The sequence below is a fragment of the Monodelphis domestica genome, chromosome 6, assembly GCF_027887165.1.
Source record: "Monodelphis domestica isolate mMonDom1 chromosome 6, mMonDom1.pri, whole genome shotgun sequence".
In the NCBI taxonomy this organism is placed as follows: Eukaryota; Metazoa; Chordata; class Mammalia; order Didelphimorphia; family Didelphidae; genus Monodelphis; species Monodelphis domestica.
In genome coordinates this window covers 242,174,295-242,189,070 of record NC_077232.1, presented here as the reverse complement: position 1 = coordinate 242,189,070, position 14,776 = coordinate 242,174,295, and the positions used below count along the sequence as shown (strand labels likewise).

The 14,776-nt window shown below is 35.3% G+C and overlaps 1 long non-coding RNA gene across 1 annotated transcript in view; it reads right to left on the bottom strand.

Annotated features, from left to right (window-relative positions):
- Positions 1-14,776, bottom strand: part of LOC130455096 (uncharacterized) — an 83,354-nt gene that overhangs the window by 52,199 nt on the left and 16,379 nt on the right. Inside the window, exon 2 of the long non-coding RNA XR_008912979.1 lies at positions 5,160-5,273. This is a non-coding gene — a long non-coding RNA (uncharacterized LOC130455096). The remainder of the gene's footprint in view (positions 1-5,159; positions 5,274-14,776) is intronic.

Here is a 14,776-nt window from a genome sequence, read left to right as displayed (position 1 = left end):
ATCTCAGGTATCACTTTTTAGTCCAATTTTACATATGAGAAAAATGAGACCCAAGAAGGGTAAATGCCTTACTCAAGTTCACATATAAATGAGTATCCTTAAGAGGTAGGAGGTATAAAATTAATTCTTTATTCCTTTTCTTTAATTTAATGGGCAATCTGGAGGTCCTCTTACCATAGAGATTGTGCTGGGGACTATCAGACCATTACGCCTTGACAGAGTCACGAATGGTAGCTGGGGAGACTACAGAGTGGTCCTTGGCAAGATGTGACTGCCCACTCCATACCCTTTACATGGCCTTTTTCATCAATTCCCCTTACCTATGAATTGACATGATTATTATTGCCCCTAGTCTCAAATGAGATAATGCTGTGGGCAAAGTCCACCCTTGCCCACCACTCCAGGGTATCCCGAATGGTGGCAAATGATCAGTCAACAAAAATAACAAACGGAAGACAACTTAATCATAACAGCCATGGGATTGCTTTGCATCTGACAGCTGCTCTCCCATTCTCAGGCTTGGTTTTTATTTTTATACCCATTTTCTTGGCAGGCAGATTACATTACCTAACACACATGTTCAAAGAGAGATAATTGGAAAACTGATACATTAACTTTTAACAAATCACTTGAATAACATTCTATATTTTTGTATTGTGATTACAGACAGAATAAAGGTTGCATACAAGATAAATGATTTCATCACAGGTGGTTTAATTTTCTCATTAACCTGTGAGAAGTTTTGAGCTTACAATCAAGGAAAATTACATATTGCTTTTAATAAAATGGAATAATTAATCAGCAGTTCTTAGAAGACAATTCAACAATCATACCATAGGGGCTGAGGGGTACTGGGAACACAATTCAAATTTAGACTGTTCAGGTTCTTTACTAGGGAACTCCTGAGTCACTGAGGCATACTGAAGCTTGATGTACTTGTACTTATCGCTTGGGCCTCTATAATTGATTTGTGTGCTGACATCATGAGAATAGGCTTCTGTGAGTAGGAAAGTTCTTGGGCTTGGCCAGTAGCTGCGGTTTTGCTGGGAATTATGTACCTAAGTGAAAGTTAACCCACAATAGTCTTTTTGGGATTGGGTTTAAGGGTCTGATCTTTTGGTGATGTTTTAGAGAATTGAAGTACAGGTGTTTTGCTCTTGCATTATTTCTTTTGAGACTAGGGGGAATGATAATCATGTCAATTCATAGATAAGGGGCTTGATGAAAGAGGCCATGTAAAGGCTATAGAGTGGGCAGTCACATCTTGCCAAGGACCACTCTGTGGTCTCCCCAGCTACACGCCTGACTCTGTCAAGGTGTTGTGGTCAGAGGTGTTTTGATTTGCATCTCTCTGATTTTAAGAGATTTAGAACACTTTTTCAAGAGCTTGTTAATAGTTTTTATCTCTTAATCTGAAAATTGCCTATTCATATCCCTTGTCCATTTATCAATTGGAGAATGGCTTGATTTTTTGTACAATTGATTTAGCTCTTTATAAATTTGAGCAATTAGGCCTTTATCAGAATTTTTTTGTTATGAAGATTTCCCCCCCCAATATATTGTTTCCCTTCTAATTCTGGTTTCATTGGTTTTGTTTGTACAAAAACTTCTTAATTTCATGTAATCAAAATTATTTCTTTTACTTTTTTGTGATTTTTTTTCTAATTCTTGCTTGGCCTTACAATCTTTCCTATCCCAAAGGTCTGACCTGTATTCAATTTTGTGGTCACCTAATTTACTTATAGTTTCCTTCTTTATATTCAAGTTATTCACCCATTCTGAGTTTATCTTGGTGTAGGGCGTGAGGTGTTGATCCAAACCTAATCACTCCCACACTGTATTCCAATTTTCCCAGCAATTCTTATCAAATAGTGGATTTTGTCCCCAAAAGTGTAATCTTTGGGCTTATCATAGATGGTCTTACTGAGGTCATTTACCCAAAGTCTTTTCCACTGATCCTCCTTTCTGTCTTTTAGCCAGTACCATATTGTTTGGTAAATATGGCAATCTAGGTGATATGGATGAATATTTTCAAAAAGATAAATTGCCAAGGTTAACAAAAGAAGAAATAAAATACCTAAATAACCCCATAACAGAAAAAAAATGAACAAGCCATCAAAGAACTCTAAGAAAAAAATCCACAGGACCAGATGGTTTCACAAATGAATTCTATCAAACATTCAAAGTACAACTAATCCCAATATAATACAAACTATTTGACAGAATAAGCAAAGAAGGAATTCTACCAAGTTCGTTAGACAGAAATATGGTACTGATTCCAAAGCCAGGCATGTCAAAAACAGAAAAAGAAAATCATAAACCAATCTCCTTAATAAACATAGATGCAAAAATGTTAAATAGAATACTAACAAAAAGACTCCAGCAAGTGATCAAAAGGTTATTCATTATGACCAGGTTGGATTTATACCAGGAATGCAAGCATGTTTCAATATTAGGAAAACCATCCACATAATTTACCATATCAACAAACAAACCAACAAATACCACATAATTATCTCAATGGATGAAGAAAAAGCCTTTGAAAAAATACAGCATTCATTACTATTAAAAACACTAGAATGCATAGGAGTAGAAGAGACTTTCCTAAAAATAATAAACAGCACATATCTAAAACCATCAACAAACATCATTTGCAATGGGGATAGACACAAAGCCTTCCCAATAAGATCAGGAGTGAAACAAGGATTCCCATTATCACTTCTATTATTTAACATTGTACTAGAAACACTAGCAGTAGCAATTAGAGAAGAAAGAGAAATTGAAGATATTAAAATAGGTAATGAGGAGACCAAGCTATCACTCTTTGCAGATGATATGATGGTCTACTTAAAGAATCCTAGAGAATCAACCAAAAAGCTAGTTGAAATAATCAACAACTTTGGCAAAATTACTGCATACAAAATAAATCCACATCAGTTATCAGCATTTCTATATATTTCCAACACATCTCAGCAGCAAGAGTTAGAAAGAGAAATTCCATTTTAAATCACCCTAGACACATATATAAAATACTTAGTAATATATCTGCCAAGACAAACACAGGAACTATATGAGCACAACTATAAAACATTTTCTTCACAATTAAAACTAAATCTAAATAATTGGAAAAACATTAATTGCTCATTGGTAGGATGAGGTTAACTAATAAAAATGACAATCCTACACAAACTAAGTTACTTATTTAGTGTCATACCCATTGAACTACCAAAAAACTTTTTTACTGAATTAGAAAAAAAACATAACAAAGTTTATTTTGAAGAACAAAAGATCGAGGATATCCAGGGACATAATGAAAAAAAATGTGAAAGAAGGGGCCTAGCAGTACCAGATCTCAAACTATACTACAAAGCAGTGGTCATTAAAACAATATGGCACTGGCTAAGAGACAGAAGGGAGGATCAGTGGAATAGACTTGGGGTAAGTGACCTCAGCAAAACAGTCTATGATAAGACCAAAGATCTCAGCTTTTGGGACCAAAATTCACTATTTGAAAAACACTGCTGAGAAAATTAGAAGACAGTATGGGAGAGGTTGTGTTTGGATCCACATCTCACACCCTACAACACGATAAACTCAGAATGGGTGAATGACTTGAATATAAAGAAGGAAACTATAAGTAAATTAGGTGAAAACAAAATAGTATACATAGCATACCTTTGGGAAATGGAAAAAACTTAAGACCAAGCAAGAGTTGGAAAAAATTACAAAATATAAAATGAACAATTTTGATTACATTAAATTAAACATTTTTGTACAGAAAACACCAATGCAACCAAAATTAGAAGGGAAGCAAAAACTGGGAAAAATATTCATAACAAAAAATTCTGATAAAGGTCTAATTGCTCAAATTTATAAAGAGCTAAATAAATTGTACAAAAAATCAAGCCATTCTCCAATTGATAAATGGACAAGGGATATGAATAGGCAATTTTTAGATAAATCAAAACTATTAATAAGAATATGAAAAAATGCTCTAAATCTCTTATAATTACAGATATGCAAATCAAAACAATTCTGAGGTAATACCACACAACTAGCAGATTGGCTAACATGACAGCAAAAGAAAGTAATGATTGCTAGAGGGGATATAGCAAAGTCGGGACATTAATTCATTGCTGGCAGAGTTGTGAATTAATCCAACCATTCTGGAGGGCAATTTGGAACTATGCCTAACAGGCGCTAAGAGACTGTCTGCCCTTTTGATCCAGCCATGGCACTTCTGGGTTTATATCCCAAAGAGTTCATAAGGAAAAAGACATGTACAAGAATGTTCATAGCTGCACTCTTTGTGGTGGCAAAAAATTGGAAAATGAGGGGATGCCCTTCAATTGGGGAATGGCTGAAAAAATTGTGGTATATGTTGGTGATGGAATTCTATTGTGCTCAAAGGAATAATGAACTGGAGGAATTCCATGGGAACTGGGGTGACCTCCAAGCATTGATGAAGAGTGAGAGGAGTAGCAGTAGGAGAACATTGTACACAGAGACTGATATACTGTGGTACAATCAAATGTAATGGACTTCTCCATTAGTGATATTGCAGCGATCCAGAACAAATCAGAGGGATTTGTGAGAATAACACTATCCACATTCAGAGGGAAAACTGTGGGAGTAGAAACACAGAAGAAAAACAACTGCTTGATTACATGGGTTAAGGGGGATATGTTTGGGGATATAGACTCTAAATGATCATCCTAGTGCAAACATCAACAACATGGAAATAGGTTCTGATCAAGTACACGTGTGAAACCCAATGGAATTGTACACTGACTATGGGAAGGGGTGGTGGTGTTATATTTAAAATGGTTGTCTGCCACAAACTGTGGCAGTTAAAATGGATGAAGATATAAATTATAGTAGATATAAGAGTGGGTGAGTAAATTATGACTGCAGGAAATATGTTTTCACTACAGTTTTTTGTTTAAAATCAAATATAAGGTGGTCACCAGGGAAATATTCCCAATTATGAATATACCCAAATCAACTGGGTTTTATAAAGACTTTAATTAATAATACAATGAGGAATTAAAGAAAGAGAGAAAGAGTAAGAAAGGAATAAGTATGAAGGGCCTTAAGTCAACATGGCCTAGACCTGAGTCTTAAGAGAGAGAGAGATCAGTCAGTCTTTTATCACTCACCACAAGGTCTATCTAAGCAAGAATTCTAGTGACACCAGGCCAGCTCCATCTCAGCTGACTTCACCATAGAGAGTTCCAGCCAGAGTCCTCCTCAAAGAGAGATCCAGCCAGAGACTGTAAAAGGCAGAAAAACAAATTAGAACTAATTTCCAGTTGGGTAAGGATTGGTTCATTCTATTTAAGTTGGTCAATTCCAAGTCATAATGGTCTTAAATGCCCACATTAGGGCAGAGAAAACAGTAAATGGGAACATTTTTACATATGGAATAACAAGTACAGATAGAAACAGAGTATATTAAAAAGGACAGGGCTTAGTAGTTATTGTCTACCCATACACTTAAATACAGGTAGTCTAGCTAAAGCATGATCAAAGGTGATAATGAGAAAAAAAAAAACATTAGTTTTTTCAAGGCTAGTCAATTTTTTGTTAGTCTTTCTTAAATGCAGAAGCTGATAGTTTCTGGTTGGTAGAGACAGCTAAAGATTTTTGTTTTTTAGACAAATTCACATTCTCCTTTGTTTTTTCTTCTTCTTTCTCTTTTGTATGATCATTGCTGGGCTGTTTTCTTTTTTTCGTTTCAGTTTCATTTATTTCAACTTCATTTGTAGTTCCTACTTTGGCCTTCTTGGCCCATGCCTTCCTTTCTTTATCTGGTAATATTCTGAATTGATTTATTCCCTCTTTTATGATATTTGATTCCTCTGCTTAGATTTTGGTTTTGGAATCAGAGGCTTCAAAACCAGGGATTTTTCCTTATTTGCAGTTCAATTAGGTACAGTAGACTTCTTGGATAATTTCTTCATATTGTCTAAAATGTTACTTGAAGTTGAATTTACTGAAATAGCTGGTTCTTTTGAACTGGCCGATACCTTAACTGACTCCCCTTTAAATTTGCTGGGGAGAGACCTTCTATGAAAACTCAGAGCCACAATAACTTGTTCACCAAATGGTTCTTTATCATTGGAAGTACCAGAGGAATCTTTAAATTTACTCCCTGTACTTCTCTCAGAAAACCAGGAGGCAAAAGAGCCTTCCACTTTTGAAATACCTAAGGATATACCGGAGTCTCTTTGGGCCACATCTTCTTCCAATGTAGGCTTACTTAAATCTGCTGTTCCTGTGTAGATAAAAACTAAATCTAGCCCACCTCTTTCCATCCCTCAGTATCCCCTCTCAAAAGAGGCAATTGAGGGTATTACACCAGTTATTAACTCATTAATAGAACAAGGAATAATAATCCCTTGCAAATCTGAATAAAACAATAAAACTTAACATATGTTAAGTCATAGGACTTCCTTGTATCTACACTCTTTATGAAGTACTCATACAAGTACAAAGTTTGACTATCATGCTGGCTCCCTATATCCCTTCATGGTTGCCATAGTGGGAGGGGAGGGAAAGATGATTCTTGTAACCAAGGAAAATGTTCTAAATTAACAACTTAAATTAAATTTTCTAAAAAAAAGTCTTTAGGTTTAATTTTGCCTGCAATTTAGTACAGTTATTATTTGGAGGTGCTGTTATTTTGCTAGAATGTGAATACATAACACTCAAGTCCTCTGGGACTAGGACAGAAGAAATGCCAGAGATACAAGTTTCCTTTCTTGTATGAATAAGGTACCAAAAATATGCTTTTATGTAGGACTGAAAATAACTAAAAACCTAAGTACTGAGTAGTGTACTGACTTTAATACTATTTCCCAGGCTGTTTTGTTTCTTTTTTTGTTTGTTATCAGTCAGGATAAATTTCATTGAATTCTTTAAAAAAAATCATTATCGGGGACAGCAAGGTGGCTCAGTGGATTGAGAGTCAGGCCTAGAGACGGGAGGTTCTAGGTTCAAATCTGGCCTCAGACACTTCCCAGCTGTGTGACCCTGGGCAAGTCACTTGACCCCCATTGCTTAGCCCTTACCACTCTTCTGCCTTGGAACTAATACACAGTATTGACTCCAAGATGGAAGGTAAGGGTTTTAAAAAAAAATCATTATCTGTCTTAAACTTCAATTGGAAGGCTTTCAGTTTCCAGACTTGGAAACTGTTCTCTCTCTGGCACACTCTAGGAGTTATTTTTAGCCAGTGTACTTTCTATACACTGTCCTGGTGCTTCAGGAATTTGGAACCCCAAGTAAGCAGGAAAATGGTTGGGAACAGGGTCAATAAATGAACTTAATTACTACATTTTTTTCCATCTTTCTGTCTCTTTAACTTCTTTCTGTCTACCTTTTTTATCCCTTTTCCTCCTTCTCTCTCTCTCTCTCTCTCTCTCTCTCTCTCTCTCTCTCTCTCTCTTTCTTACTCTCTCACACCCTCTGTCTTCTTCCTCTATTGTTGTGCTTCTCCTATGCCTCTATTAGCTCTCTTCTGCCCCCCTCTTAGCCTGCCTCTGTCTTTCTCCTCATTCTTTCTCCTCTCACTTTTTGTCTTTATTCTCCTCTTCTCTGCCCCTCTCCCCTACCTTTCTATCTCTCTCCTTTCCTCTCTCTGTTGCTCTTTCTCTCCTCTCTGTCATCGCTTTTCTTCTCACTATCTCTCTTTCTTTTCTGTCTTCCTCCCCTGTCCCTGTTATATCTCTACTTCTGTCTCTGTCTCTTTTCTCTGTCTCTATCCATCTGTACTGCAATATAAGCAGAAAGGATATCAGTGATTATCTAGAACATCGCCACCTAAAGAATGACTCTCCTAATGACATCCTTGATCAATCAGCTGCCCTTTGAAGACTTTTTTAGTAATTTTATAATCCAGGAGTCATAGATTAAAGACTAGAATAGAAGAGAACTTTTTAAAGTCCAACCATCTCACTTTATGTGAGGAAATGGAGGTGATATTTCAGAGAATTCAGGAGACTTGCCCAGCATCACAGATAGTAAGTGTCTGAAGTTATATTAAACCCAGTTCTTTTTTTCCTTCAAAGTCCAGTTCTCTATCTACCTCTCTATACCGAGGCTGAATCTACCAATTTTGCAAAGATCTCAGTGTTAAATAGTTTATCCTTATATTGAGCTAAAATTTATCTCCCGATAAGGAAAAAAAAAAACCTTGTATAAAAATATTTAGAGCTGCACTCTTTGTGGTGGCAAAAAATTGGAATATAAGGGGGTGTCCATTATGGCTGAATAAATTGTGGTATCTGTTGTTGATGGAATACTATTATGCTAAAAACAATAATGAACTGGAGGAATTCTATGTGAACTGCAGGGACCTCCAGGAACTGATGCAGAGTGAAAGGAGCAGAACCAGGAGAACATTGTACACAGAGATTGAAACAATGTGGCACAATTGAATGTAATAGACTTTTCTACTAGCAGTGATGCAATGACCAAGGACAATTCAGAGGAACTTATGAGAAAGAACACTGCCCATATCCAGAAACAACTTTAGAAACCGAAATGCAGAAGAAAAAAATAGTATTGATCATGTAGTGTGATAGGGATATGATTAGGGTTTTGATGTTACAAGATTACTTTACTATAAATATGAATAGCATGGAAATAGGTTTTGAACAATGATACATGTGGAACTGCTAGTCAGCTTCAGGAGTGGGGAGGAAAGAATGTATGAGGGGATGGGATTCATGAATCATGTAACCATGGGAAAATATTCTAAATTAAAAAGGAAAAAAAATAAAATGTGTGATGATCAAATATGACTCTTAGTAATACAAGGATCCAAAATAAGTGAGAATCATGAAATATTTATAAGAAAAAGTACTATGCACCTCCAGAGAAATAACGGATGGAGTCTAATTGCATTTAAAATCTTTGTATTTGTGGATATTTATTTGAAATTATATCTACATACTATATTCTGTTCTCTGGGCATTAGCCTTAGAGGCAGATTGTTGGTCCTGTGAGATTTAAAATGGTTGAGGTCTTAAACTGTAGTGGTTAAAATAGTGGAAGATATAAATTGTGATAGATATAAGAGAGGGTGAGTAAGTTTGACCGCAGAAATATGTTTCACTACAGTGTCTTGGGTTTAAAATCAAATATAAGGCCAGGGAAATATTCCCAATTATTCAAATACCCAAGTCAATTGGGTTTTATAGAGATTTTAATTAACAATACAATGAGTAATCAAAGAAAGAGAGAGAGAGTAAGAAAGGAATAAGTATGAAGGGCCTCAAGCCAATATGGCCTAGACCTGAGTCTCAAAAGAGAAATCAGTCAGTTTTTTAACACTCACCACAAGATCTGTCTAAGTAAGGATTTCTAATGACACCAGGCCAGCAGCATCTCAGCTGTTTTCACCAGCTCCCTCCTCCATCTGAATGTTTCAGAATCAGTCTCCTCAGAATGAGTCTCTCCAATCTGACTGTTTCAGAATCACTTCCCAGCTCTTCCCTGAGCTCTTATTTTTAAGGGAAAAATCTCCTTTGTCACCTCCTCTAAGTCCTTACATCTACCAATCACAGTAGATGTTTCTAAAGGACCGCCCATTCTTAGTCCACACCTAAAAAGGTGTGGATTTTTTAGTAATTCACACCAGGAAAGCTCTGAGTAAGTTTTCCAGTTCTTTGTTCCTTGTAAATTCACAAGTTGCTTGACCTTTATAGGTACTTAGCTTAAGAAAAGTATGGGTTTAAGTACTTTTCATTGTTCAGAAAAGAGTTTACAACTTTATCTTCCCCTAGGGCAGACCCAAGTAGGTAAAGTAGAATTCTCACATTCCTGCTTTGAGTAGAGTTCACTGCCCAAATGGGGAATGGTCTTAATCCAATCTTATAAAGTAGGGTTTGGGAAATTTTACGGTTTACAGTCCTTATTTTTAAGTCATGTTCATGTTCTCCTCCCAAGGAACCTTTACACAGAACCCAAGAGGCAAAAATATCCTCATTCTTTAGGAGGAAGTAGGGAAAGAATGAGGATGAGTACTTATAAGAGTAAAATTTTCAAGACTCGGTAATTCTCTGTTGTTTAGGGAGTGAAAAAAGTATGATTTCTAAATTAATCCAAATGCAATATTTATAGGAAACAGCCAGCACATATAGTCATATTGGCAGCCACCAGTAGAAAAATTTTAAAAAGCATAGTTTTTACTTATTATTCTTGTTCTGTTGTTATTATTTGTTTGTTTTATTCTCTTCTGTTCTCTTTTGCAGGAGGTCTGCATTTTATTTTTCAACATGGTTAATATGAAAATGATTTGCATGATTAAATATATACATATAATCTATATCAAATTGTTATGCTTTTTAGAGAGTAGTGAGGGGAAGAAGAAAATATGAAACTCATTTTTAAAGAGGTTTTTTTGTTTTTTTTTTGTTTTTTGTTTTCAATTACCTGAGAAAAAATAGAATAAAAATTAAATGGGGACAAAAGAATTTTCAAGTTAGTTCAAAGCTTCTGGTTTAGAGCTGGAGAGATTTATGGCAAGCAAAAATATCTAGCGTGATTTTTTTTTAATTTGAATGCTGAAAATGCTTGAGTTGAGTGGTACTGTGCTATGGCACACAGCATAATAAAAAATAGGAGAAACCTGTGCCTATATCATAGCTTTCACACTTCTATGAACCTGGATAAATTACATTTCTGATCCTCAATTTTCTCCTTTCTGTATAAATAATACCTTTAGTATTCCCTCAGGTAGTTGTTGGGAAGTTCAGGTGAAAAAAATGTATATAAAATGCTTTGTAAATCTTGTATGTTTTGCAAACCTGTGCATGTAAGTAGTTATTTTAAACTCACTAGTAGTAATATTAATAACAATAAAAGATTTTGCTAAGTGCAATTTAAAAATAAATATATTTAAACCCAAATTTTCCCACTATTTGTAATTTACTCATGTATACATGCAATATATATGTAAATGCATAGACATGAGTATATCAAGCAACATTATTATAATTAGTAACTTTTCTTGCAAGTAAAAGAGACTGGGTAAACCAATGATTGTGAGATTTGAGCTATTGAGCTAAACTCTGGGAATAACAGAGTGACTAAAAAAGGACAGAAATTGAAGCATATCATGAGCCCCTATGACCTTAGCTGAGTAGTGCCTCACTAAACACTCTGCTAGAGATAAAATTTGGTGGATTTAAAATCTGTTTCATTAAAAGAATATGTATATATATATATATATATATATATATATATATATTATACACACCATTGAAATCAACAAAATTTCAGAGTATCACAATATAAGTTAATTTTAGAAGACCAGATTTTGATAGCATGTTCTTATTTCAAAACAAAAGAAAATACAGCTGTACTGATATGAGATGGTTAGAATAGTTCTTTTGTTTCAAGTTTTTGTTCTACCACTTTTGAGGCCACAGCTGCCTGTCAGGGTGTTTCATCTTAGAGATCACAAAGTGGATAACTTCCTGATGTACCCTCCCTTAACCTTCCCCAAATCTTGCCTACACAATTTCTTCCTGTCAAATAAAAAGTGACATTTCGGCAGTTTAATTAACTCTTGTAGAAATAAGAAAAAAGAAAAAGAAAAAAATAAAAATAAAACCTCACCATCACTCAAGAACAGCTTGCTTTTGTGTCACCTCTGGGAAATCTTGAGTGTGAAAGAGACAGCTTTTCATGATACTGATTTAAAAGAATAGCAACTACTTTAACCATTAAAATTATTTTTACATTCTACCAATGTCAGCTTCATAAGCTTCTGTTTTCTATTAGTTTTTGTTCTGTTTAGTTGCTACAGAAAATGGGAAAGTTTTTATCCAATAAGATATGTGCATATATTACAATATTTTATATGTATCTATGTATACAATTTATCACTGTGTATATACATTTATGCATGTTAATATATGTGTACATGTACACATATTATATGCATATATTTAGTTGGTTGTCTCTCGAACCGAGGATGACGATTGTCTTTGTGCGTTTTTGTGCACAAAGACACCTGTGCATGAAGATTTAAGTGGAAAAGTCGATGCACAGAGACAGTCCCACTCTCTCGGTGTTGGAAGCCTGGGTCCATTGGTACGAAAAGTCGTTACACCTGGGGACTTCCTCAGCTGCATTGGATGGCCGTATTGTCTTTTGTGCTCCAACATGCCCTAAGCACTCCACAGTGCCTTGCTGCATCGCCCTCTCAGCCGTTGAACCTTCTTGTTGGTTTCTTCAGCCTGTTCTGCCGAAGCAGTCTTCACATGCTGGGTGAGCAAAGCCCTAGTTCACCAGGGGTCGACGTCGACCCGATGGCTACTCTCACAAGGTTTAGCCAGCCTGTCGAAGCCGTTGCCCGGGGTGTGGCCGCTGCCACATGCTAGAAGCTACTGGGAGCCACAAGTGAGAGCTGGGTGTCAGGTGAGGGTCAGTGGCTGGAGAGCTGCTCTAGAAGGGCACGACAAGCCCTCCATACCAGAGATATTACCCCTCCCTGAGCACCCCATACAGCCCATATATAAATAAATGCATATACACATATATAATGAGTCTCTAAAGTTTAACATTTCTGGTACAAGGGCTTACATAATTTCATGTATATGTTGTCAATTTATATGTCTTGAATTTCTGAAGAGTACTGGAGAATAATATATTTGAAATTAATTTAAAATGATAAAATGCAAGGCATTTAAGCCCTTGAGTCAATGGTTATAGGTTGAGATCCCCAATTCTAATGTTGTCTGTCATCTTGGACAAATTGCTTGACCTCATTGAGGTCTATTTTTCTCATCCTTAAAACAAAAAGAGTATTTCAGATATCATAAATAAACCAACATTTCCCTCCAGAAATGTGTAAAATAAAGTTTTATTAGAGCATCATCATACCATGTTTATAGATTAAGAAGAAGAAAGGTTAATGAAAAAAATCATGTTCTTCGGATAACTCAGGAAATGTGTATAACTTCGTATCTTTTTCAAACCCTGGAGAATAACTTCCTGGCTCTTTGAGTTAGATTTGCCACAGATGTCAAATTTAGATTCTTATGAAGTTTCATCAGCCCCATTTCAGTGCTTAATTAATAGCAAATTACAAGACCTGATTGCCAAGGAGAAACTAGGAAGTAGGAATTCCACCAGCATGGAAGCAATGCCTGTGCAAGACATTTCCTTTAGGCTGTTTGACTATATGGAAGATGGATGGCATTAGGAATATTGAACAGATACCATATGAAGAACGGGAGGGACAACCACAGCAAGGTGAGCTGGAGAAAGGCTATAAGGATGCATTGAAGCATGGCTTTAAGCAAAACATCATGGCCATGGAATGCTGGAGAACAGTTATGGCAGTCAAATTAATGATGTAAAACAATCAGAGATGGGGTGGCTTGTTGTTATTGTTATTTTTTATTTTATTTTTGTTACAGGGACTGGGAGTCTGTGTGTCAGATACAAAGCCTGAAACAATCAATAGATATTCATCTATTACTATGGTCACAAACTTGTTTCCATGTATAAGAAAAAAATGATTGGTGATCACAGAGGATTATTAAGTCTCAAAATATGGAAATATACACAATATGACTACTTTCAGTTGTCTTCTCTGAGCATGGAAACTATCATCTTCAATGGAATTTTATAGAATAAATTTCAAACAGAAAGTTGTTGACATTGTCAGATGGTCAAATCAATTGGACCCCTATTCTTTGTATACAACTCTTTTTCCCAGTTTTGAAAGTTGTCCTCAAAGTTCACTTTCTCCAAGATTTTCTGTTATTATGCCTATTCAATGATGATATTTTACCCTTTTCAGACCTCACACAGTGCTTTCTTTGTACTTCTATAACCTATTTATCATGTTGTTTTGTGTGAATATATTGTTTTTTTCACCCTTAATTTCAGGAAAGGTATCAAGAGGGTGATGTCTTGATTTCTGAATGAATCAGATTTAATTGAGGCAGAGCTAAAAACAATCATTGGCTTCATTTTCTCAGAGTCAATTTCTCAGAGTCAAATGAAGTCTGAAAGAGGAAGAATAAAAGTCAGAGTAACTTGCAAGAAATCAGGATACAATGGAAGATCTTATTATCTTTGATATCTGACCAATAAGATAACTCTAAACAGTGCCTGCTTCAGTCACTTTCATAGTCATTAGGACAAATTATTCCTATCTTCCCATTCTCCTAGGGTAAGTCAACAAATGCTTGGAGGAATCATTTTCCTAATTCATCAGTGTATATGCAACCTTTTGGTTTTCCTCAATCTGGCATAGCCAGTCTGCCAAAATTGTTTTCCTAAAATGTGGCTACTACCAAAACTATAGCTTCTTAGAGTCACAAATAGAGTTGGGTGAGAGATACCAAAAGTGGATGAATAGCCCTGAAATTGACTTGGTAAACCTTCATACCAGATTTTCATTTTGGGATCTCTTTCAGGAGGTGATCAGTGGATTCCCTTAATTTCTAATTTGTTCTCTGATTTTAGGATATTGAAGTAGGTTTCCTTTATAATTTCTTAAAATATAATATTTAGACTTATCTAAATATATATTTATGTATTTATGTATGTATTTATATGTACCTAAATACACATACGTATACATATATATTAAAACATGTATGCAAATATATTCAGAATAGATGGAAACAAAAACAAAGCAATTAAATGAAAGAGTGAAAAGATATTAGAATGTAAATTCTTTGTCATTAGAAATTTTAAAAATATTGTTTATATTCTAGTACATAACATAGTGCCTGAGACCTATTTA